Below are 26,936 nucleotides of genomic sequence, written 5' to 3' on the forward strand. Positions count from 1 at the left end.
AGAGGACGATCAGAAGAGCACGCCAAGTCCAAAGACAAGGAATCTGCTCAGCTAAAAAAGAAATTACAATTTCCAAAAAAGAAGGTAGCCAGTATCAAGGTAGTTAACAATGCCGAGAATACTGAGGACACAACTGAAAAACGGAGAGTGGGCTCAGACAATGCTAGACAGCGCAGCAGAGGTGAGCATAGCTCGCAAAGTCCTTATGAATCATCTGGAGACAGTGGACACGAATGAATACCTTCAAGTGGAAACTGCAGACACCAGAGTTAGCAAGCCCCACAAGATATACGAGATAACATTACGTATAGAGGGAGATAAGACTAGGAAAATAAGGGGACTATTTTGGGATAACCTCTCCAAAGGCTATGACATCCTTCTAGCTGAAAAAGACTGGCCAACAGAGTTTGTCAGGGAGTGCCCTCATGGCGAAGAAGTAATTATGCCTGCCTTCTCGAATCAAATCCCGATTCATAAAAAATATACACTTGCTAGAAAGTGGGCAGTGGCCTTAGCACCTGCTTTATATAAAAATCATGTAGGATGGGATGAGGACTCCCCTCCTCACAAAATCCAGTTAAAATCACAACCTACTGCACAAAGGCAGTACCCAATTAAGCAAGAAGCTAAAAAACAGGTAAATGAAATACTAGATCAGCTAGAATACCAGGGGGTGATTGAAACTTGCACCTCACAAATGAACAATCCTTTGTTTCCGGTCTCCAAACCAGACAATTCATATCGTCTAGTTTTGGATTACCGACACCTTAACACATGTTGCAAAACCTTTGCAGTGCAAAACTCACACAGTGCTGCACTAATGAATAACATAGTGCGCAAAAAATACAAAACAACCTTGGACATCTCCAATGGATTCTTTTGTCAAAACATAGCACCAGAGAGCAGATCTTTAACTGCATTCTCAGTAAACGGCACTCAAAAACAATTCTGTCGGTTAGCCCAGGGGTACAAGAACAGCCCGGGGGTATTCTCAGCGAGAGTAACAGAATTACTACAACTATATGATGATGAAGCATTATCTTATGTCGATGACATTTACTTAACAGATGATGACTTGGAGACTCACTTGAAAAGGGTGAACACCATAATACTTGGGTTCGCTGCAGAGGGTTACAAATTCAACTTTAAAAAATCCAGAATTGCCCATCTGACGGTTCTATTCTTAGGATATGAGTTATCAAGTGAAGGCAAAAGCCTAGCAGACAATTTCCTAGAGAAATGTGCCGTAATCCAAGCTCCTAAAACACTAAAAAACCTACAGTCAATTCTAGGCTTCCTAAATTTCGGAAGAACATACATTGCAAATTACGCAGAAAGGGTCAAACCCTTTATGATCTAATTAAACCAGACTTTAAAAGATCCAGTTGGACTCAAACACACACAGAAATTTTGAGATCCTTACAAACAGACATGCTAATTAAAACAAAATTAGAAACCCGTGATAATACACGCAACCTTGTGATCCGAATCATCCCAGGGAGATGCGGATTCACATACCTAACCTCTAATGAGGGAGATAAGGTACCAATTGCATTCAAATCACACATGTACACAGAAGCTGAACAGAAATTCAGTAATACAGAAAAAATCATTCGTGCAGTTCAAACCGCAATAGCTAGAGAAAAAGACATAGCTGACGGTAGACATATCACAGTCAGAACAGCAGAATCAGCCTTTGAGGCACTAACAGCACCGTGTAATTTACCAACAACAACATTGAATCCGGAATGGATACAATGGGTGAATTCAATCACAATGGACAAAGTATACTACTTCTTTGATCCAGAACTAGAAGAATTAAAAAATCTAAAATATGAAAAGACGTATCCTCTGCCAATCGACATTCTGCCTCTACGACATTACGCCTGTGTAATCTATACAGACGGACATGCTCAACCCTCCGTTTGGAGAGAACAAGCCTACAACCCCACATGTGAGATTACAAAAGAAGTGTGGCGCGGAGGTAAACTAGCCCTCTATTAACAAAATCACACTCAGTAGAAACTAATTCAGAAAAACAAACTGAAATAATAGCTTTGAAAATGGCGCTAGATAATGCGGATCGCGAATTCCCGACACTTATAGTGTCAGATTCATATTACTGCGTCAAAGCATATAACAAGGATTTGCAGACATGGATTCAGAACGGTTACAAAGATGACACAGATGCACCAATAAAGCAGAAACTGCTCTGGGAACAAGTAGCTCTTTTGAAAAAAGAACTACCAAAGACTCACGTGACACACTCACTGAGTCATCAGCGTGATGGCGTTCACGTTGTGGGGAATTCATTGGCTGAAACAGCCGCAGCGGCAGCCACTAAACCGGCTCCCGTAGATCGAAAAAAGCGTACATTAAAATACATTGACGGTGAAACAATGCTGGCGGTGAAAACGTCATCAAAAGGCGACTGCTCAGCGTTACCGATCAACTTTCTTCCCAATTATACATACATAATCGATGCAAACTCCGTCCCTTTTGCTCGAATCCCTGGAGTGGGGGATAGAGTGATTCCAAACATGGACAGGAGAAACTTGTTAATCGCAGACGCACACATGGGCGAGGGTCACATACACCTTAAATTAAAAGATTCTCTGGAAGAATTACAATCACTGTACTGGTGGCCAGGCATGAGCCTGCACTACACCATGTTTGTAAAAAACTGCCCAAAGTGCAACAGAGATCGCAGTGGGGAGAGAAGCAGTTTAATACCTCGTCGTATCAAGGCAGATAATATTAACAGCAAAAAGAATGGCTTGCGATTAACATATACAGGCTAGTTTCCACTTATAATGTAGATCACCAGCACTCGGCTGACGTCCGGACTATTATACAAGATTTGCGAGTCTAAATGGCATATACGCTAAGAGCATGCTACGTTCGACCATTGTTTTCACTCAGGCAATCCAGCCTGGGGGGGAAACATGGCCAAATGAGCACAGCCCAGCGGGAATCTTCTCACTTCCTTCCTGAGGGTACGGGATGGTGTAAAGAAAAAACCAAGGCAGAAAACAATCTATAATGGAAAGGATATTAGGTTCGGGAGCTGGGTGGGTCAAACATCTAATAAGTGTCCAACGTAGTCTAAATAACTTGCCAAGAAATTCTCTGAAGGGATTCAGTCCGTACGAATTATTATTCGGAACTAGGATGTTGATCTCTGACCTTGATAGTCAGACTTCAGTGGTAATAGAAAAAACCTTTGATGTCAAAGATCGTTTGGCTATTTTGCAGGACTTAAACAAAACAAGAAAAGACCTGAGCAACATACAGTTGAAACAACAGCCAACGACCACTGAAGAATCACCACCTGTCCCAGTAAGACCTGTCTGGATTCCAAAAGTCGGGGATCTAGTCAGGGAAAAGATCGCGGTAAAGAAGGAATTTGGGCCTTCTTACAGAAAAGCAGTTCCTGTCTTGTCTGTCAACGGGACAAGATCAGTTGTACTACCGCCACTTGCTGGAAAAAAGGAGAACCGAGTTGTATCCATCGACCTGGTAAAACCACAACATGTGGCCGATAACAAACAGTAGGCCAAGTGGACTCCCAATAAGTAGCAGAACACCAAGGTTTGCTACCAGTACAGAGGTCCTAACAAAGAGGCTCATCACATTCGAAACGCCTACAGAAGAACAACAAGGACTATGCAACAATGCAATAGAACTCAGACCTCTGAAAACCCAAATAAAGACATTTAGCAGAGACACACCAATCTACACTGAAGTACCAAGTGAAAATGCAAGGAACAAAAATCCTGAAGCAATTGGAACAATTGACAGAACTGCATCTGGTTACTTCATCAACTTCGATGATTCCTCTGACGGCTTCAGTGAATCAAAGACACAGCCATCATCAAAATCCTCTAAAGACAAAGCTAAGGAACTTTTGAAACATCTGAAAGAAACATATCTGGTTTCTCCATGGATTGAATTTTGGGTGGGTTTTGGTGCATTTATCCTCGTACTTTGGCTCATCATGGTATTTACTTTGGGACGCTTCATTGAGGGAAAATATGCTAAAATGGACACAGCAAGTCAGAACATCAACTTGGTCCTCAAACCACACACATCTTCACACGTCGAGAAAAGAGAACTTTCTCCAGAACTTTCTTCAGCCAACTTCACAGCCAATCCGATACCTGGTGGGGTAGCCTGGGACAACACTGACTATGAAATTTATGGTCCGGTCGAGATCCTGAAATATCCACACCAAATCAAGATCTCTTTGAGTGATTTTGCAAAACCAAACTCATTTGCTGATGATTGGGACTTCGAAAGCATTAACAATATGATGTCTGATTTAGTAATGTCTGCTAAATTTACAAAACATGATTATTTGCAAGGTTCTACAAATTATGATAGTATGTATTGCTATAACCATTATGGTAACCATTTTTTGCATAAATCTGCACAACCTAGAAATGTTTTAAATTATAATCAATGGGAACATTGTGCTACACCTCCAAAAGGAAGCTCTAGAACCGTATATGACAAATATTCATATTTCTCAGGTTTTAACATAAGTAATGCTGAAACATTTTATTTTAAATTGTCAAACAAGACAGGGATGAAAACCATGATAACCAACACAAAATTGATATATTCAGATTCGTTCTTTGAAAAAATGAATACCTTTGGATTTGATTATTGGGACAAAAATGTTGATTTGAAAAGTGTTTGGGGTACAAAAGAATGGCAAGTACATGGTTTAGAAGCTTTGTTTAGAGCCTGCATGATCCCAGAACAAATGATATTTTTAAATGACACTGTTCAACAAACCACCTGTCTTGGCTTAGCCAAAATCAAAGATTTAATTAAACCGTCTATTCCAAAGCCAACAATGTTTAGCAATAGCTCTGATACAGATGAAGAAATAGACGTAAACCATATATTAAACCAAAACAGAACACATCCTGATTGGAAACAATGGTTGATCTGGCCCACAGATACAAATTACTGTCAAGATAGATTCCTGAATAAAACACAGGGTTTCAAAATGACCAGGCCAGACCCTAGATATCCCCAAAGACATCACCCAGGGATAATAACAACCTACAGTGTGGGCAAATTATGCCTTCAATGGCTACAGACTTCCACACTGCCTTAAATTAAGAAACACCTAACTTTACTTACTGATGGTGCTGACTTGCGTGATTTCATACTGGGACCACGCAAACAGCGTCAAAAGCGTTTCATAGCAGCCTCTGTATATGCAGCATACAATGAGGCCTGGAAGGTTACTCAAATTGAGACAGCAGAAAGAATACGGGAAATTGACCGTATTAATTTGGAAAAATCACTTTCTGTAGTGGACAATGGGTTAATGACTCTGTCCTCCAGAATTTTTTCATTGGACAGCATTGTGTCTTCAGCAATCGATATATTGTCGCAAGACTTACTGTTATTACAACATGGTCAGTCACAATTGCGTTCTATTGTACAGCTTGGCTGGACGTTACAAAATCTGCGTTCAGGCTATGTGCCTTGGCGTTTAATCAACACAACGTCACTATTCCAAATCTTTAACCTTACTGATAGACAAATCGGTATGGCGCAAAAGGGTGCTGATTATACAATCTTGAGCATTGAAAAAATAGAAAGATTACCAATGACAATGTCAGAACGACCTGTCAGTGAATGGATAATCCACGGAATCATAAATATTCCAATCTCAACCTTCAGGTTTCAATACTGCCAAAAATATATACAGGCTGGCATGTACGAGAAATTGGGAAAGGGGTACCTTAAAACAACATGGAACCTGCCCTATTCACATGCATGTGTCAGTAATAAAGGACAGAAAGTGTTTCTTAGTGGCAACAATTGTGCTATGTCACTAAGCGGCACGCTTCTGTGTAACGGAATTAGTTTGCATGGAGCCTGTAAAGGGAATTCATACAACCTTTCATGTCACCAGCAAGGCGCACCTGCAACTGAAATAGAACCATTCTTTCAAAGACTCTATAATGGGAGTTACATTCTTATTGTAGACCGCAGATGTTGCAGTCTTATGCCCGGGACTCCTTATCTAGTAACTACAACGGCGAAGGTCAAGTGCTGTGGACGTTCTTTATTCCCCAGCTCCTTTCCAGACAGGGAGGCAAGGGCATGGCCCAGTTTGAAAATTACAAGGCTCACGTCATCTAAAGAAATGTATGATCTACAAGTCGCAAGGACGACTGCAGAGATACATACATTATTATCAACTAATTCCCCCGTACATTTCGCGGAAATCCTGAGCGAAATCTTAAATATTTCTGATACCACTGGGGTCTCAAAGGTATTTAAGACAGTATTTTCGATGGCATTAACACCATTCAAAGCCATACTGGGTATTTTTCCAGATTTCGTCCATTCGATTTTTGGCGGACTTCCCCTGATCCTGGGACTAATTGCAGGAATCCTATTCCTAGTCCTTATTTTTCGTTATGGCAACCCATGTCACAGATCAAACTCTCGCGACAATGGAAGATACGATCCTAGCCATTGGATACCGGGACCGGATATCAAAAATCCTGGGACTCTCCCGGCTTAGAGACCTGAACATGACTTGGTTTCTATCATTTCGACCAATGTGGCAAAGGTGTGTTTTACCTGTACTAAGGTGTCTGCTATGCGGAGAAGAATGCGTGTTAGACACCTGTCTGACGCTACAATCGGATGCGCCAGTGGATGCAGATACACTGTTGGTTCCTACCAAGGTTCACGCTTTGTGCTGCCCTCAAAGGCTGCCAATCCTGATGACGGCATTCCTGGAATCTTCACCGCTACGATTGAAGAGTAGTGAAGTTCAAGATGAAAGCAGCATCGAACAGGTACGACCTTCTGTCAGCAATGCAAATCAGAATGTCAATGGAGACAATCATGCGCACGAATGCATGGTTACCCCTATTTCCGACTTAGTGGAACTTTCCCATGAAGCTGTTGACAGTTTTTTCGAAAGCCTGAATGATATGATGTTCTCTCCGGAACAGAAATAGAGACTTTTGAGTAAACTCGCACACGGCGTTCCCTGAATTCGGCCTTCAACTTTTAAAAATAAAGTCACATGAACAATTACAATCCAGTTCACGGACAGCTATTTTTTCAGCAAGCCCCTAAAATATTTTTCTTCCTATATTTTTCCCGGGACACTGATCTTCTGCTTAAAGTAAGAAACTATTCCTAGAGAACTAAAATTTCTATTTTTAGATACTTTATATAGACTTTAGCTGCCCGCTGATATGTTCACAAATATTTTATTATGTGATGAAATGGTCTCGAACTTCCTTTCTGTATAGCCATATTAAGAGCCATTTCATGTGTATTTCTCATATACCAATAAGCAATAATGCATAAAAATGCGTGTTTACTTTTGCATTTAATTCATAGCTTAAGTGCATACAATATATATGACTGCAATTTTTCAGTATATTTGAAAATTTCGAAATGCATTTATGTATTTTGGGGTGGTAAGGTATACACTATACTCTATAGTATGTTGTACTATGTTATACTATGCATAGATTAGTAGATATGACCATAGTTAGCGTGGAGTGGGTGTCGTGTATTTCTATAGGTTCTGAATCAGTCCCCCTATTCCTGACCCTATTCTGGTTAAACTAACTATCAAGTTAACTAACAGTCAGCCCATGAGGCAAGAAAACCCCCATGATGCAGATACCGTTATCTGACGCAGTCACACTACGGCACAGGAACGTGTTATCTGATTAGGTCATAACGCTTGAGATCTAATTAGACAAGCGACATTCCTCCAGCCCCTGATAAGGCATACGACGTTCTCATAACAAATCAAACCTATGACAACCTGGATAATCCGTGCGGCCATTGTTTTGATTTCACAGAGAACTTTTGCAAAAGAATGTGCTAACGAGCAAGTCGTATGACATCTTTATTGACGTACCTATGTCCATCCTTACGTCAATCTCGGCACCTTTAAGGTATAAATATTGCCGACCTTGCCCTATGCAAACACACGCGTGGTGACAAGACGGAGCAGCCATACTTGCCGAAGCCGAGAGCAGAAGCAGACCCCGCTGGCGCAGCCCCGCCTTCCTGACGCGCTGAGAGACGCGCTGCTATCTCAAGCCGAGAGACCCAGCACCGGCGCTTTCGGGCAGCCCTCGCAGGCAGCCTGGAATATCGAGAGCAGAGAAAGAGATACCATTCCTCATTCATCCTAAATTCCAGGTACAGAACTGAATAACCCCTCACAGAGAATTCTTTAGTTATTCACTTGGCAAAAACAAACTTAACTTAAACTGTAACTTTCTATTCCCGCCCACGCATTAGACTTAGGTCAGGTACACGGGGTAGGCGTATTTAGAAACACCAGTTGAGTACGTTTAGTCAAATGTATATGTGTATGTAAATATATTTTAATCATTTTAAAACATCATATGGCTCAGAAACCATATCAATGTTTTTACAGTATTATTTTATACTATTGCTTTTAATGTATGCACTTTACTTAACTATAAGTATTGCAATAATATCGATCCATTTCTCATGTATGAGAAAAGAGACTGATCAATAAATAACACCTTTTATTGAACACGCCCGTCTCTTCCTTTTCTCTACATTCTGATGAGACTAAGAATGCACGTACTGACTGAGTAAAATAATTGCCTTGTGCTCACACGACTCTTGAGATTGACTCTTGATTAGGGGAGAGCAAAGTTGTCATGTTCTATGGTTGTCAGAAACTAAATCCCTTCTTGTCTAATCAGGGGAGTTAATCCTTCCTTGAACATTCGAGAAAGTTTCTAGCGAACTCTGAGCTTAGCTGGCAAACCCAAAAATTAAGTCTAGCATCGACAGTAGTAGACCTAGTTAACGTCTGGCCTAGGCCTTTACTGCTGTAGGTACTATTCCAATGCGCAGAGCCTATTGGGAAGATAGGAACTACACTACAATACAGCCAGGTTCTGAAACTGGGATGGTGCAGTGAGCTAAAAAACGGTGTTGGATCTAGCCCTGATCTCTTGACAGGGTGAGAGTATTCTGCTTAATTCAGAGACTCTGTCCCTCACCACCCCTTGTTGTGAACTCTTTATACTGACAAGACTTTCCATGTCCCTATTGTCAGTGCTCTTATCCAGGCTTGACTGGACGATGAAAATGTGATGTATCTATCTACCTCTCAAAGAGCAAAGACTCAGCCTCAGGTGAGCCACAAAGCAGCTGCCCAACTCATCAAAAGTGCCAACATCTCATCTCAGAATTAAAACACCTCCCCAGGCCTACTATCAGGAGCAACGTAATCTTCAAGCCTATAGTCAAGGTTCATAGAGCTATGAACCAGGACATATCCTGAATGTATGGCTGCCGCGTTCGGGTAGCAGAAGCCTGCTAGGACTCTTTGGACCTTTGGTAGTCCCCAGAATTAGAGCAGCTTGTTCTGGTGAACATGCCTTCTCTGTTGCAGCGGCTAAGACCTGGAACTCTCAAAACTACTCTTAATCAGTTCAGAAAGCTGTTAAAACGGTTTTGCTGAACAGATAACAGATCTGGCTTTTGTACCTCATGTTAGGTTTCAGTTATCGAGTGTCATAAAAGTTGATCACACATGTGCTAAAGAAATAACTGGTAAAATAGCATAACATATCATGAAATACATAGCACCCACACACAAATAAAGGGCACACAAATGACCGATATCTGGCTTCCTGAAATCTTTGTCCTACTAATATTCAACTATTTTTAGTCATGGATCGATCAGCCATTGATCACCTGACAGTGTATTTTAAAATTGATAAGTTTTGCCCTAAAACATCTAATAAAAGTTCAAAAACGCAATAGATAAAAGCTTTTTCTTTTGGCTTTAACACATCTGTTAATGGAACAATGAAGCGTTCTTGTCCCACTAAAACCGAGGAGAGGATGCAAATATACAATACGTACCTGGAAGAAGTATATGAAGTCTAGGCACCTCTGGGAGGCTTTTTCACTCATGATAATGATCCAACATCCCAGAGCTAGCATCTTGAGTACTTGTGTATAAGGACTTTTTAACTCATGATAATGATCCAACATCCCAGAGCTAGCATCTTGAGTACTTGTGTATAAGTACTTTTTCACTCATGATAATGATCCAACATCCCAGAGCTAGCATCTTGAGTACTTGTGTATAAGTACTTTTTAACTCATGATAATGATCCAACATCCCAGAGCTAGCATCTTGAGTACTTGTGTATAAGTACTTTTTAACTCATGATAATGATCCAACATCCCAGAGCTAGCATCTTGAGTACTTGTGTATAAGTACTTTTTCACTCATGATAATGATCCAACATCCCAGAGCTAGCATCTTGAGTACTTGTGTATAAGTACTTTTTCACTCATGATAATGATCCAACATCCCAGAGCTAGCATCTTGAGTACTTGTGTATAAGTACTTTTTAACTCATGATAATGATCCAACATCCCAGAGCTAGCATCTTGAGTACTTGTGTATAAGTACTTTTTCACTCATGATAATGATCCAACATCCCAGAGCTAGCATCTTGAGTACTTGTGTATAAGTACTTTTTCACTCATGATAATGATCCAACATCCCAGAGCTAGCATCTTGAGTACTTGTGTATAAGTACTTTTTAACTCATGATAATGATCCAACATCCCAGAGCTAGCATCTTGAGTACTTGTGTATAAGTACTTTTTTACTCATGATAATGATCCAACATCCCAGAGCTAGCATCTTGAGTACTTGTGTATAAGTACTTTTTCACTCATGATAATGATCCAACATCCCAGAGTTAGCATCTTGAGTACTTGTGTATAAGTACTTTTTAACTCACGATAATGATCCACTATCCCAGAGCTAGCATCTTGAGTACTTGTGTATAAGTAATACAGAAATGGCCACGTCTAGTAAGAACAACACTAGAGTTGAATCTGCCAGAAGATGCATCTTAGATCCCTGGCGAAGCCTCCAGGGTCCACCCTCCTATGAGCCTAACAAATCTACTAATAAAATGCCATCTGCACTCGACATCCAGAACCAAGTTCTGGAGAAATTCAGGTGGGTATGTGAGGATACTGACCACACTGATAGGAAAAATCATTTTCACCATTTTGACAATTGAAGCATCTGTGATCTGCCCATTCTCACTAGTTACTTTAACCTCAGCTGAAATAGAGCTCATTATTAGGGCCATGAATATCACTTCAGTATCCAGCTGAATCTGCTCTTCCTTCATGGTCAAGGAATTATCTCTAGTTTAAGTGTCTAACTGAGTCTAACAGGGCCCTTGCAGAGGGCCATATTCCAGATTATTCGCAAAATCTTGTGTTACTCTGCTGATAAAAAAAAAAACTCCTTATATACCAAGGGCCGGGGCAGATAAAGGCTTATTCCGGAGCTCCATTTTTTAGCAAAGATCTTGGAGAAAGTATTAACCTGACAAATGTTATGTTATGTTTTAACCACTTGGCTGCTATGGCTTTTCCCCTCCTGTGCTGATATTTTAGGATTCCCATTGTTCTTGACGAGCACACCTTGTCATGAGCACAGCTCCAGTGTGCCTCATGACGAGCTGAGCTCGTCATGAGCATCGAAGAGGTTAAGTTTTATAGAGCGCACAGCTGCCCCAGCAAAGGGGCGTCCCAGCACTCATCGCAAACTGTCATAGGGCATACAAAGTTACGCACAGAAGAGCAGATTATGTAGGAAGAAGATGGGGTTTTATGGCTTTACAGAATGACATGTGATTTTGAATACTTCTGATACTCACAAGAAGGGAATTCCAGAGTTTAGGAGCGAGAGCACGGAAGGAGCTCCCTCCTGCCCGTGCTCTCTAGAACCGGGGTACGACCGCCAGGTAATGACTGATAGAACGCAGCTGTCGGGTAGGTATATAGGTCATAAGAAGATTAGCTACAATGTCTGGAGATTGGAGATTCATGATTCTATGGGAACTACAGAGAGTTTTGAACTGAATAGGCTTCTCCAATGGAAGCCAATGTAGTCTGAAGATGGAATAGGAGGTAGAGCAGTTTTTTGGCAGACTGAGGAGTATCCGGACAGCATTTTGTGCCCTTTGTGGGTGATTAATCTCTGCTCTGTTTGCCCCTAGATACAGGGAGCTAGCATAATCCAGCAACGATAGTGCAGTGGCCTGAATGATCCCCTGACAGATTAAAGGGTCAAAGAAACCCAGCAGGGGTTTGAGACAGCATAGAAGCGGAAAGATGACACCGGCTACCGCTTTTGTTTAGACCTGACAGCTCAAAGCAGTGTTAACCCATACCCCAAGATTTTTAACTGTCTGCTTCGGGGAAGGCAGAAGGCCCAGAGTGGATGGCCACCAATGCTCACTCCACAGATGAGTATCTTAACCCATTAGCAAGATATCAGATTTACTGGCATTCAGTTGAAGACAGTTAGAGGTCATACAATCTGCGATAGCTGTTAAATCGTCATTGAATTTGCGCACGTCCTGGGCAGAGTTTTCAGATAAAGCAACCACCAGCTGTGTGTCATCTGCACAGGTTACCACACTTAGTCCTCTGTTCCTGGCTACTGCTGCCAGGGGTTGAATGTAGATGTTAAATAGAGTAGGACTCAGGGCGGAACCCTGAGGAACCCCTTGATACACAGCATACACCTGAGAGCTGAAGGGGGGGAACAGACACTTGGAAGGATCTCTCAGATGAAAAGGAGGTGAACCAGCCCAGGGCCAGGCCGTCAATACCGATATCCTCGAAGCGCTGCAGTAGGATCTGATGGGACACTGTATCGAATGCAGCGCTTATGTCCTGAAGGATCAGAGGTGAAGTATGTCCTATATCTAGAGAGCTCCTCAGATGCTCCGTTACAGCCAGAAGGGCAGTTTCAGTGCTGTGACGAGGGCTGAAGCCATTTTGAGAGAGGTCCAACAAGTTGTTATCTTCGATGAATGTGGTGGGAATGGAATTAATGTAGGCTTCTGTAATCTTAGATACCAGAGAGAGAAGAGAAATAGGTTGACAATTCTCTGGCTTAGAGACATCCAGCATAGGTTTTTTGAGTAAAGGAACCAACTTGGCCTGTTTCCAGGAAAAGGGGACTACAGCAGAGGACAAAGACAGATTAATGAGATCACAAAAAGGAGAGAGAAGCTGGGGTAGAAATTTCTGGAATTGATCTGGTTTAAGGGGTCTGCTGAGGATCCTGATTTGGGTTTATTGCAAATGTGGCGCATCACTTCTTGGGAGAGTGCCAGAAAGGTAGAGAGTGTGGGAGCGCCACTGGGCAGGAGAGAGAGGCCTGTAATAATTGCAGTGTGGGGGAAAGTCCTGTGAATGTCCTCAATCTTCTTAATGAAAAAAGCGTCAAGGACCAAGCCTTGCTGATTAGAGGAAGGAGGGGATGCCTTAGATTGCCCTAAGGATTTAACATTTAAGCAAGGCAATGATACATATTGCAGGGATACTGCTGTTTCTAATTTTATCTGCAAAATAGGCAGCTCTTTCCTTCTGGATGGACTAATGATAATTCTTAATGGCCACTCGATATTGTACTTTCAAAGCAGAATCATAGTGCCATCTCCATGCCTGTTCCAGGGTTTAACAAGTTTTCCGGGCCAAGGCCAGGTTGTCATTGTACCACAGGCTCGACTGGGTTCTGAGACTCTGAGGCCACCTGGCGGGGATGAGGGTATCAAGGGAAAGCGTAAGCCACTCAGAAAGGATGCTATACGCCCTGTCAGAGGTTTCTGGAAGGTTGGGTATTTGGCTGAGGAGAAGGGCACGGAAGTGGTCGGCATCAAGTTTATGCCAGGGGCGCTTTAAGACATTTACGAGTAACATCCTGGAGAGGCCCTGCACCCTGTAATGACATGGATTCCAGATAGTGGTCGGACCAGCTCATAGGATAGGGTGGATTGACTGTAAGAGCAGGTAGATAAATATTAGGATCCAACAAATGCCCAGCCAAATGTGTACAATTTGGGACGTGCTGCATGAGTTGCAAGGCAGCGAGATCTGCAAAACAATTGCCAATTTCACTGTCTTGACTCGCTTCTAAATGCAGGTTGAGGTCACCAATGATGCTGAAATTAGGCGATCTGGTGGCTAATATGCCAGATACAGCGATAAGGGCCTCCCTTACGGCGCTGGGGGACGGTAGATCAGGAGCCCAGACAGTGTAAAATTGGTGTTGAGGGAAATTTAAAACGTGCACTTTCGCAACCCACTTTAATCAAGATGCAAGTGTAACCAGTTTTAAAGATAATTGCAATGCCGCCGCCCCGGGCCCCTCCATTAAGAACCTCAATATTGTGACCTTGGGGAAGGACCAGACCAGGTTCAGCCTCCGTGCTGCTAGTGAGCCATGTCTCCATGAGGAAGAGAATATCCGGAGCCTCATCCAGGAGAAGGTCACATACTTCAGTGAAGTGCTTGACCAGTGAATGGTTGTTCAAGTTAAGAAGCTTAACAGTGGGCGGGGAAGAAGGTATAAAGGTTGCGGAAGCAGGGTTAACCGTTAAGTTAGACAAGTGCAAGATCAAGGTAAATTCTGTAGACTACCTGGGGCACACTTTTTCCCAAGAAGGTTTTAGACCCAAGTACAGTTTAACACATGCAGTCATGGACGCTCCATACCCAACCAACAAAGATGAACTGAAATCCTTTTTAGGGTTGGTTGAATATATGGCCAAGTATGTAAAGAATTTTTCAGATCTGTGTGATGGCTTGCGTGACCTCCTAAAAAAAGCAAAGAATTTACTTGGGAGGACAAACACAACAAATTGGTGGACATGGTGAAGAAAGGCATCCTAGAGTCCCCTGCTCTAGGGTCCTTCGACCCCTCAAAAAAACGACGCTAACCACTGATGCATCCAACAAGGGGTTAGGAGCAACACTGTCTCAAAAAGGAGAGGATGGTGAAACCATAATAGAGTTTTCTTCCCGGTCCCTCAGCCCCTCTGAACGCAACTAATCTGTCATCGAGAGGGAAGCGTTAGCATGCTTCTGGGCTGTGAATCATTTTAAGTTTTTTTCTGTGGGGAATAAAATTCAATATACACACAAATCACAAGCCTTTGACATTCATTTTCCTGTCTATAAACATCCAAAACAAATCCCCACGCATAACCAAATGGGTGCTGGGTTTGGAAAACTACGGTTTTAGGGTGGAATATCTACCTGGTCCAGAGAATGTGGTTTCGGACTACTTGTCGAGGTCCCTTCTCAACTTCTGCCATTGTGAGGACCAGCTTGACATTCCTATTTTAGCCATGCACCTCCCCTCCTTAACCCCTTCTGTGCTCATAACTAGCTGAGCTTGTCATGGCACACAGTCACCGTGTGCTCATGACGAGCTCAGCTCGTCATGACACCCACCCACGGGGGAAGTGCTTGCACTCCCCCCGTGGGCGGTCGATCGTCGTGTTTGCACCGGGGAAGGCAGGAGAATACCTTTCACTGCCTCCCCCTGTCCCCACGTCATAAATGACGTCAGGGCGCAAGGCGCGCTGACATCATTGGAGGTTCCCCTGTGTTTACCGACGCGCTGGAAGCCATTCGCTTCATGCGCGTCGGCGAACTAAGAGGTGAGTTTTGGGGCTGGGGAGGAGGAGATTTAAACGAAAGACGCTTCGGGGGGAAAGGAAAGGGTTTTCCTTTCCCTCAATGCCTCTTTTGTGCATTCCTGCTGCACGATCGTGCAGCAGGAATGCCCACTAGCACCAGGGATTTCATTTTTTTTTTATTTGGCCAGTGTTTGTTGGTTGGGGGAGCGGCCCCTTTGGCAAGGGTCACTCCCCCTTTTAGGGGCAATCATTTTTGCTTTGTTTGCCCCCCTGGGGGGGGGCAGATTTAAATTTTTTAAAATGTATTCGGACCACTGGGCCAATTGATTAAATGTAGTGGGGAGTGGCCCCTTGGGCAAGGGTCATTCCCCTTTTTGGGGAATATATTTTGCCTTTGTCTGCCCCCGGGGAGGGGGGGCAGTTTTAATTTTATTTCAAAAATCGTCCCACTGGGCTAATGTAATACATGTACTGGGGAATGGCCCCTTAATCCATCGCCATGCTTTAATCCAACATCATGCTTTAGCTCACTCCACCACCCCAGTTAAGACATGGCCATATGCAAATTAGTCTGACCCTGTACCTCATGGGAACAGTCCAGCCTGAACTGCCAAGCCATATCTTCCCTGGCCCGGAAACAACCATCCTGGGACCGGTTTCTGGCTAATCAGCTAAAATCAGCTAGGCTTGTTTGAGTCCAGTGGCATAGTGAGCAAGGGACCCACGTCTGGGCATACCCTGCCAACTTAGGGAAATCAAAGCGCACAGGGTCAGACTAATTTGCATATGTCCATGTCTGAACTGGGGTGGTGGAGTGAGCTAAACAATGATGATGGATTAAACCAAGATCAGTTGACGGGGGTGAGTGTTAGATTTGCTCAAGCGCTCTGTCCATCATCCCCTTTGTTATCACCTTGAGGGGCAGTTCGGCTGTTTTTTTTTTTTTTGTAGGGCCACTCGGGCACGAGGGTTTATTTTTATTTTGAGGAGCCGCCCCTTGGACATGGGTCGCTCCCCTTTATGGGAGGATGATTGTGGCATTTCTGCCCTCTTTGGGTGGCAGAGTAGCAGTATGTGTTTAGGCCCATCTGCCCCCCAAGTGGGGGCAGAAGCCACTAGACACCAGAGTTTTTGTAATTTTCGTTTTGGGAGGGTGGCCTCAAGGGCAAGGGTTGCTCCCCTTTTACGGGGGTGAATATTGAATTTATACTGTTAGGCCCACCTACCCCTTAGCTTGGCAGGTGGACTGGTGCATTATTTGCATATGTGATTGTAATGCTTTTTTCTCTTTTTAAATCTAGTGTAAAGCTTTTGATTCCTGTTTGCGGTTTCAACAATGGTTGTTCTGCAGTTTTGTGTTGTTGCATTTTTTTGGTAAGAAAATGTTTTTTGTTGTATGTACTCCAAATAAGTAATATTGTAATGTATGAATTAATTTTTTTGTAAGTGGTGTCATAGTGGCAGTGGTGAGTTTAGCTGCTTCTGGCAAATGAGTGGTATTGTTTTGGAGTGTATACGTATTTTTGATAAAGGTGCATTTTGTTTATTACTTATTTTACAAAGTGGTTGTTGTTGTTGACTTGTTTGACACGTTACCTTTATTAGTAATCATTATGGCTAGCCGTAGAATGATTGCTCAGCAGGTGGTTGGTATGCTTCTTGAATCTTCCTCAGAGCCGCATTATGACACTGACAGTGCGTCTGAGGGAGAGGTGGGAGGGGAAGATTCTGACAGTGAGTTTTGTCTCCACATGGAATCATCAGATGATGAAGGTTCTCTCAGTGCAGATGAAGGGCCTGTTTTAGAGGAGGATACTGCTGTGCCGATGGTGCAAGAGGCATCTGGATTGCAGCCGGAGGCTGCTAGGCTTCCTACTGGAAGTGCTGGACTATGAGTTGCTCCAAACATGGTGCAGCCGGTGTTGCCTGCCTTTAACGGTGATGCAGGGTGGAGAGTGGATTTTGAATTTTTTTTGCCTATACAGTATTTTCAGTTATTTATGGATGATGTATTTTTGGGTGAGATTGTTGAGCAGACTAATTTGTATGCTGAACAGTTTTTGAGGGACAACAGTGACAAACGTAGGCCCCACTCTAGAGCTACCCGGTGGACTTCCACAGACCTGGAAGAGATTAAGAAGTTTTTGGGTTTGACTTTATTGATGGGTTTGCTAAGGAAGCCGAACCTGGCTTCATATTGGTCTACCAGCCCCTTGATAGCAACAGCCATATTTCCTGCAGTTATGACTCGCGATTGGTATTTACTTTTGCTACGCATGCTGCATTTTGGTAATAATTCTTTGGCGTTGCCACATATTCACCCTGACTGTGACCGTCTTTTTAAGATTCGGCCTGTTCTTGATCACTTTGTAGATCGATTTTCAGAGATCTATAATCCAGGGAAAGAAATATCTATTGAGGAGTCTTTGGTTTTGTTCAAGGGTCGTTTGGGTTTTAGGCAGTACATTCCTAGCAATAGGGCACGCTATGGAATTAAGCTGTATATGTTGTCTGAGAGTAGGACAGGATATGTTTTTAATTTTTGTGTGTATACTGGTAGAGATTCCACTATTGACCCCCCCAGGTTGTCCGTCCACTTTTGGAGTTTCTGAGAAACTTGCGTGGGATCTTGCTAGAAGACTGTTTAACAGAGGCCACCATTTGTATCTTGATATCTTCTACACTGCTGTGCAATTATTTAAGGACACGTTTGCATGTGGCACAATCCGCTCTAACCACAAAGGTTATCCGAAAGAGCTGGTTTGCAAAAAACTTCAGAGGTGTCAGTGCAGTTCCTTGCGTAGTGATGAACTACTAGCGGTGAAATTTGTGGACAGGAGGGATGTGTACATGCTGACTACCATCCTTGATGAGAGTACTTTACCTATGCCTGTTTGGGGTCAGGTTGCTGAAGTGCGCAAACCTGTGTGCATTCTAGACTACAATAAGCACATGGGTGGTGTTGACAGAGTAGATCAGAGGTTGGAACCTTACACTGCTATTCGGAAGGCTTATGTTTGGTATAAGTAGTTGGCCATTCATTTCTTCAACTTAGCAACTTTCAATGCTTTTATTGTGTTCAAAGAGTGTTCTTCTGCATCAAAGTTGACATTTCTTCAGTTTCAGCACTCTGTGATAGCTAGCCTTGTTGTGGAACAGGTAAGTGTTCCTAGATTTAAGGTGGTGGAGGATGTGGCTCGATTGAAAGATCGCCACTTTCCTGATTACATTCCTCCCACATCTTCAAAAGACTTTTCCACTAGGAGATGTAGAGTCTGTTGGCGAAGAGGTTTGCGGAAGGAGACTCGTCTTTTCTGCCCTGAGTGTCCTTCTAACCCTGGGCTGTGTGTGCCTGCTTGTTTTTAGAGCGTACCACACGCAAAATAATTTTTGGGAGCATCCATGAGTGGTAAAGTGAACTGCCTGGTCTGTATTGTTTAAAAATGTGTATTCTGTTAAGGTTGGCATTAGTGCAATGTATCTAATTTCAGATTTTGTGTTAGTAGATTTGTATCTCTTTGCAATTTGTTTGTGTTTTTTTTGTATAAAAAAATCCTAAATGTGATGGCGGTGTGTGTAGGCTGGCGCTTGGCTGGCGTGTGCGCGGACTGGCGCTAGGCTGGCGGTGTGCGTGGACTGGTGATTGGCTGGGGGTGTGCGTGGACTGGCGCTTGGCTGGCGGTGTGCGTGGACTGGTGCTTGGCTGGCGGTGTGCGTGGACTGGCACTCGGCTGGTGGTGTGTGAGTAGTGACTTGCTGCTGGTAACTACACCCACTGCTAGCTGAGTGCCACTCCACGCAATTCATCAGTTTGTATAGTTGTTGTGTCAGGAATGTGGGCATGTGAAAGTGATGGGCCCTTGAATGGCGCTGTCTGCCGGTGTGAGTGTTGTAATGTGATGGGCCCGCGGCTGGCAGTGTGAATGTTTTGTATGTGTCACAAGTATGAAAGGTGTATGAATGTCAAATGGCAAATGGTAAAGAGGTTGGTGCCTTGTCGTGGCTTTACAGCTCACGAGCTGTGAGTCAATGGTTCAGTTTCTCGTCCTTTCAATTATTAACAGTGTATTTCATTTTTGTGAAATCACTTGTTAATACAATTGTATATACTGAGCCATCACTCACCCTCGTGCCAAATCCAACCAGTATGTGTGTGGGCTTGAGGATTAGATGGCTGTGCAGTAATATTTGTCTTTTTTGTCGTTCTGAAGCAGGGTGTACCTTGTCCCTTTTTGTGAATGTTGTAATGTGTTGGTTTTGTGCCTGGTGGTGTGAATGGTCTTGTGTGTATCAGATATGAAAAGTGTGTAAATGGCCTGTAAAACGGTTCGTGCCTTGTCGTGGCTTTACAGCTCACAAGCTGCGAGTCATTGGTTCGGTTTTTTGTGCATTTAATTATTGAGAGTGCATTTCATTTTTGTGAAATCTCTTGTTAATGACATTTTATGTACTGAACCATCACTCGCCCTCTTACCAAATCCAACCAGTATGTGTGTGTGTTTGAGGAATAGATGGATGTGCTGGGATCTTTGTCTTTTGAGTCTCTCTGCCAAGGTGTACATTCCATCTAAGAATAACCTACCAACTGTAGATAGTATTGTTAACCCAGGGGAGTACATGACTCTCTTGTGAATTCCAACAAGTTATTTTATCCACAATGTCCTACAAACTTAAAAATGTCTGTCACGTTTTCCTTGCAATATTGTGCCAAAAATCTCACATTGAAAAAATAAACACATAATTATGTCAAAACGATTTGGTTTTGCAAGGGAGGTCACCTGAGTTTTTTCACACATTTTTGAGTGGGCAACTGTGGCATCACCGGGCTCACACAAATTTCCTACCACCTAGCGTTCCCCCAGGTCTCCCAATAAAAATGGTTCCTCACTTGTGGTTTTGAGATAGGCAATTTTGATGTCGCCTCACTACGTTTTGGGGCCTTGCCGGTCGCAGGTACTTGGGCCTCCCACACAAGTGAGGCACCATTTTTTTCGGGAGACCTGGGGTAACGGTGGGTGGTAGGAAATTTGTATGAGCCCGGTGATGCTACACTTTCCCACACAAAAAATGTGTGAAAAAATTGATTTTTTTTTCAGCTAATATTGAGGTTTGCAAGGGATTCTGGGTAAGGAAACGTTGGGGGACCTACGCAAGCCATACATCCTTTGAAGCCCCCGGGTGTCTAGTTTTCAGAAATGTGTGGGTTTGGTAGGTTTCCCTAGATGGCCACCGAGCACGGGGCCAAAAACCCAAGTGACCCCCTTGCAAAAGCAGGTGGTTTTGAGATAGACAATTTTGATGTCGTCTCACTACGTTTTGGGCCCTTGCCTGTTGCGGGTACTTGGGCCTCCCACACAAGTGAGGCACCATTTTTATTGAAAGACCTGGGGTAACACTAGGTGGTAGGAAGTTTGTGTGAGCCCGGTGATGTCACACTTTCCCACACAAAAATGTGTGAAAAAACTGTTTTTTCTCAGCTAAAATTGAGGTTTGCAAGGGATTCTGGGTAAGGAAAACGTTGGGGAAGCCACGCAAGCCATACCTCCTTGGAAGCCCCCAGGTGTCTAGTTTTCAGAAATGTGTGGGTTTGGTAGGTTTCCCTAGATGGCCGCCGAGTAGGGGGCCAAAAACCCAGGTGACCCCCCTTGCAAAAGCAGGTGGTTTTGAGATAGGCAATTTTGATGTCGCCTCACTACGTTTTGGGCCATTGCTGTTGTAATTTGGCAGCGATCGAGCTGAAGCCATCTTGGATTCGGCAGCCATTTTCTATGCCATGTTCTACCACGTGCTCACCATGTGCTCTGTCCTACCTTTCTGTCGTCTGCTCTTGTACTCTGCCTAGTGACAGGTTATATTTAGCCTCTTCTACTTTGCACATGCTCAATTGAGCTTGCAGCTGTCATTAGTCTGTAACTGTTAGGATGTGTTTACTAGAATTAGCAACTGCTAGCTCCTCCCACTTGATTGTGCATTTTCTGTATGACCTTATGTGTACCTAAAACCTTCTTTCTGTACTTATACCGCCTTTTTTTGAGCCCCTGTGTGGGTATAAAAGGTTCAAGTTCCTACTGTTCGGTGTGCTACTTCATACACTACCGAAGGGTGTTGTGTGAATGTAGTTCCACCTCTTGAGGTTAATAAGTTGCATTGCTTTGTATTACAGTTTCTGAGCCAACTTCTTCCTATTGGTCTAAGGACTTTGTGCAGAGAAGGGCGAACCCCTAGCACTGGTAGGCCTAGGTGAGGCTCACCACGACAAATTGGCGCCCAACCAGTGGGGCTCATCGGCGACTCGGATGCCCAAAGGAGTGGTCAAAACGAAGGATTGGAATCTCGCTACGGATGATCATTGCCCGAGGAGACCCGTGTCTTGGCAAACCACACCTTTTTTCCTCTCTTTCTGATCTGACCATCAAGGTGGGGCCGGTCCTCGACTGAGATCTCTTCTGTTGATTTGCCGTGCAGTTACCATTTGGTCGACTCAAGAACTTGGCAGTTGGAATCTGGATGCCTGGGATTGGTAAGGTCATTTTCGATGCTTGCTGTGGCTTTTGGAATTTGTATTGGCCAAATTTGGAATCTGTGATTGAGTATATATAAACTGCAATTTATATAGGCAGGTAATGAGGAGAATTTTCTCTGTTTTGAATTGATTTGAACGGCACAGGGTACAAGAAGTACTTTAAGTGCTACTTTGGATATAGAACTGCATATTCTGCACTATTTTTGGAATGCATGTTTCTAGCACACTTCGTAGAATGTGTTGCTTTTGCAGTGGTACCAGTTTTAGAATTGATGAAGCACAACCGGCTCCCCAGGAAGGGGCGCCTAATAGGGACATGTATATTAAATATGGTATTTCTTCTATAATGTACAGCATGTTATGGAATAAATATACTCCTAAGGATCCGAAATTGCGTTGGCCTATGCATTGCTCATTTGATTTGCGAAAGATTCAGTATGTAGAACAACTAATGTTTAAGCGAAATGTGAGGCAAGACATGTTTGACTGTGTACGAATGTGGGAGGAAGAAGTGCGTGAACGAATGAAGCATGAGCAAGCCTTGGCCGAAAAGGAACAGCGTAAGAGCATTCATGCAAAAAGCATTACAAATGAAAGATAAAGAAATTAAAGAAATTAAAGAGAGAGCAGATAGGGAGCGTCATTTACAGATAAATGGCCAATATGCTGTTCGACAACCTCTCTATACGATTCTTAATAAACGCCAAGATGATTCTCTTTTGCTAGATCGTTCTCCACCTCCGTATACTTTTCCTTCTGCTCCTTATGAGTCAGATGAGGACTCTGTTTCAGAGCAAGAGAAAGCACGGAATACTCGTTCTATGTTGTACGCTGAGCGTGCGTCTGAACTTAGAGCGGCTGCTTGTAAAGCCGTTCGTAATGTTGCCCCTGCTTCTGAACTTTTAGATGACATGACAGATTGGCAGGAAAGGGAGCAAATATATTTTACAGAGGTATTTGCTGCAGAGGTCATTGAGCGTTAGGAAATATTCTGATGAATTTGAGCTCGATGATATTGCATGTGAATGTAAGCAAATGCGTGATGGTCTTTTTGTCTTCTCCCAGGTGGCTGATACAATCAGACGTTTGGTTAAACTACGTGCTGATGCAGTTCATTTGTAAGAAGAGAAAAAGGCAGCAGAAGCAGCTGCACAAACATCTCAGACCGGCGTGGCACAGGCTTCTATCTTTGGAACAGATAAGACTATGATAGTTCATGCAAAACCTATGCGGGAAGCTGCACCTTTGTATGTTCCTCCTAGAGGCACTGGAACTAGCGATGATAAGGATTCTACTGATGCAAAGGGGTATTTTGTTTATAATTGGCTTTACACTCCTTGGAATAGAGCGGATGTCATGGCTCTTAAAACTGCATTACCTGATCCACGGAAGAATCCAGCAGCTTTTTATGAGGAAGTTGAGGGTGCTATTAGCTCTTGTACTATGACGCTGCCTGATACTGACTTGTTTTTCGGATTAATATTACCCCCTGATATGTGGAGAACTGTCCGTAAAGTTAATGATCGTGCAACTTTAGGAGTGGAATGGAAAGATTTAGAACAATTGGATGTAGAAAGGGAGCCGGCACAGAAACCATGTCAGTTAATTTTAGATCTTCCCACAGCTATAATAGTAAAGTTAAAGATGATTATTCCTCCTAACAAGATAGACTGGACTGTATTAGCATCTTGTAAGCAAAAGGTAGATGAATCGGTTTCTGACTTCTTTACACGCTTTGAGGAGGCATTCCACAATTTTAGTGGCCAGTCATTGACAGATGACACAGGCAGGCATCTGTTTGTCGATAAATATGTTGCAAACTTTTTGCCAGGAATAGCTAGTTCCCTAAATGAGTTGCCTAAAGGCCAGTGAGAGTTCATGGATCACCTCTTCTCCGGTTTCTCTTTTGACTATGGCTCAGTATTATGAATGACAGGAGTTAGAAGCGAAGGGCAGTGAGGATAAAAAGACTAAAGAGTTAAAAACAAAGGTTCTGTTGGCTTATGGTCCGCCTTCTAGAGGTCATGATAGAGGTGGACGTGGATCTAATGGTTCATCTTTCCCTTCTTATACTCATTCGAATTTGTCTGCTGACCAGTGTGTGTACTGCAAGAAATTTGGACATTGGGCTTCTGATTGTCCGGCACTACGTGCTCAGCAGTATCCACGTGGACGGGGAAAACGCGAAATCGTTCGGCATATCCAGGGCCTAGGGGGAGCACGGATGATTCTAATATGCATGGAAAGGATGGGTTTAACACTTTTGACAGACAAAATCAATAACAAATGTCTGATTATATGCCGTCTGATTTCAAAGATTCTGCTTATGCATAGGATTACCTAGGATGGGGTAAGGAATCAGTTGAAGTTCCAGTAGATCAGAAGGGTCCCTCTGTTACAGCACATGTTTTGGGTTCTACTAATCAGTTTCTGGTTGATACAGGAGCTACTCGTAGCGCCTTATCTAAACACTTGGTTACAAGGGCTCCCCTGTCTGGATTAACTTCTACATCCATAGGTTTCGATGAAACACCTTCCCTTAGCCCACTGCCACAACCACTTGCATTTCATGTTGATAAGTTTACTGCTCCATGTCCATTTTTGCTTTCTCCAAACACACCAGACAATATTGTGGGTCTTGATATGCTCAAATATTTCAGGGCTATGATACGATGTTCTCCGGAAGGAGTACGTGTCATTTTGAATGACAACTACCCCGAGATTGAGATATCCTGTATTGTTAAAGAGGACATTGCGTTAGCTTCACTTCCTAGTACCAACAGTCCTATTCTTCCTATTTGGAAAAAAGACACTGACACTAGGATTTACAGCTTCATTATTGATTTACGAGAACTCAACAAGATTGTAGTACCGCAATACCCTGTGGTTTCTGACATGACGTCACTGCTTACCTTAGTTCCTCCAACAGCAACTGCATTCACTGTAGTAGATCTGAAGAATGCTTTCTTTTCGATTCCTATTCATCCTGATAGCCGATATTTGTTCGGTTTCACTTTGAATAATAGATCGTACAGATTTTGTAGAATTCCTCAAGGGTACACTGAGAGTCCAAGCATTTATAGCCAAGCACTGAAACGACAGCTTGATTCTTTTACTTTGCATGAAGGAGTGGCTCTAATACAAGATGTCGATGACATCTTGTTGACAGCCGATACATCTGAACAGTGTGAAAAATGTACTTTGTCTTTACTGTCCTTTCTTGCTACACACCATCATAAATTGTCACGGCAGAAATTGCAATATTGTAGACCGAAGGTTACCTACTTAGGTCACCTTCTGTCTAAGGAGGGGCGCGCACTTACACCAGATCGCATAGAAGCAATTTCACACACACCAGTGCCTTCTACTCAGAAAGATGTCCGTGCATTCATTGGTTTGACATCGTTCTGCAGGCAATGAATATTAGGTTTTTCACACATCGTTAAACCCTTGTTAGCACTTTTGCCCCTTCCATGGACAGATGAATGCCAGGATGCTTTTTGTCAGCTACGACAAGCTCTTTGTTCTGCACCAGTGTTAGGCACTCCAGATTACACAAAGGCTTTTACACTCTATGTACACAAGAAAGATGGGTGTGCATTGTCAGTTTTAGTACAGACACACGATGACAAGCAGCGTTCCTGTGCATATCTTTCAGCGGTTCTTGACCCTGTTGCTCGTGCATTGCCTGAGTGCTTCCGTTCAGTTGCAGCAACAGCTGTGTCCATACGCCAGAGTGAGGGGATAGTTTTGTCACATAAACTGTTGGTGCTAGTACCCCATGCGTTGATGCCCTTTTGAATCAGACCAAAACCCAACACTTAACTAGTGTTCGCTTGACAGGATACGAATTGACATTATTTGCCCCTCACATTACACTGAAGAGGTGTGCGACACTGAACCCAGCTACTTTGTTGCCATATCCAGCGACTCAGACTCAGTCACAGGAGTCTCACGATTGTATTTTCCTTACTGAGGAAGAGACAAAGGGTTGCGTTGATTTGCAAGATACCCCCCTTTCAGATGTAGATGGGGAATTGTGGGTTGATGGGTCCTGTTTGAAGTTACCAGATGACACGACTTCAGCTGCATATGCAATTACAACACTTGAGACAGTAGTGGAGAAAGCTTGTATACCACAGAAGTCGGCTCAAGCCGGTGAAAACTAGCTGCTTTAACACGAGGGTGTGAACTTAGCACTGATTTGTGTGTGAACATCTATACCGATAGCCGCTATGTTTTTGGAGTAGCTCATGATTTTGGCCTACTTTGGAAGGAAAGAGGCTTTCTTACATCTCACCGGATGCAGATAATGCACGGAGAATTGGTGCATAACGTTTTTGACTGCACTAACATATCCGGAGAAAATAGCTATTGTTAAGTGTAGCACCCATAAGAAAGTGATTGATAAGATAGGACAAGGCAACGCCTTTGCAGACCGCATAGCTCGTGAGACTGCGATGCAACGTAGTACTACATCTATGTACATTGTGAAATCGCAAGCTGAGCGTTGGCATGATGCTAGACAAGAAGTGTTAGATATACAGAGATCTGCCTCTGTGGAAGAACTTGAGCAATGGTCTAAAGAGGCAATGTTGGACGATGAGGGCTGTTGGCGCAATAAAGAAATTAATACGTGGAAATTGCCTGCTGCTTATCTACAGCCTCTGGTCCAAATGGCACATGGGCCGGCACATGTTGGAGCTCTAGCAATAACGAAATTGCTTATGCAAGTTTGGGAACATCCAGAGATTGCCGGTACAGTTTAAAGGATAGTACAATCCTGTTTGATCTGTTGGCAATACAATCCTGGAAAAGGGACATGAACTCCTACAGGAGGGTTTGCTACACCTACTGCACCTTTTGAAGTTTTGAAA

The 26,936-nt window shown here is 43.2% G+C and overlaps 1 long non-coding RNA gene across 1 annotated transcript in view; it reads right to left on the bottom strand.

Annotated features, from left to right (window-relative positions):
• LOC144766577 (uncharacterized) overlaps window positions 1-26,936 on the bottom strand; it is a 132,137-nt gene that overhangs the window by 34,870 nt on the left and 70,331 nt on the right. The window lies entirely within an intron of this gene.

The sequence above is a fragment of the Lissotriton helveticus genome, chromosome 7 (genome assembly GCF_964261635.1).
Source record: "Lissotriton helveticus chromosome 7, aLisHel1.1, whole genome shotgun sequence".
Classification (NCBI taxonomy): domain Eukaryota; kingdom Metazoa; phylum Chordata; class Amphibia; order Caudata; family Salamandridae; genus Lissotriton; species Lissotriton helveticus.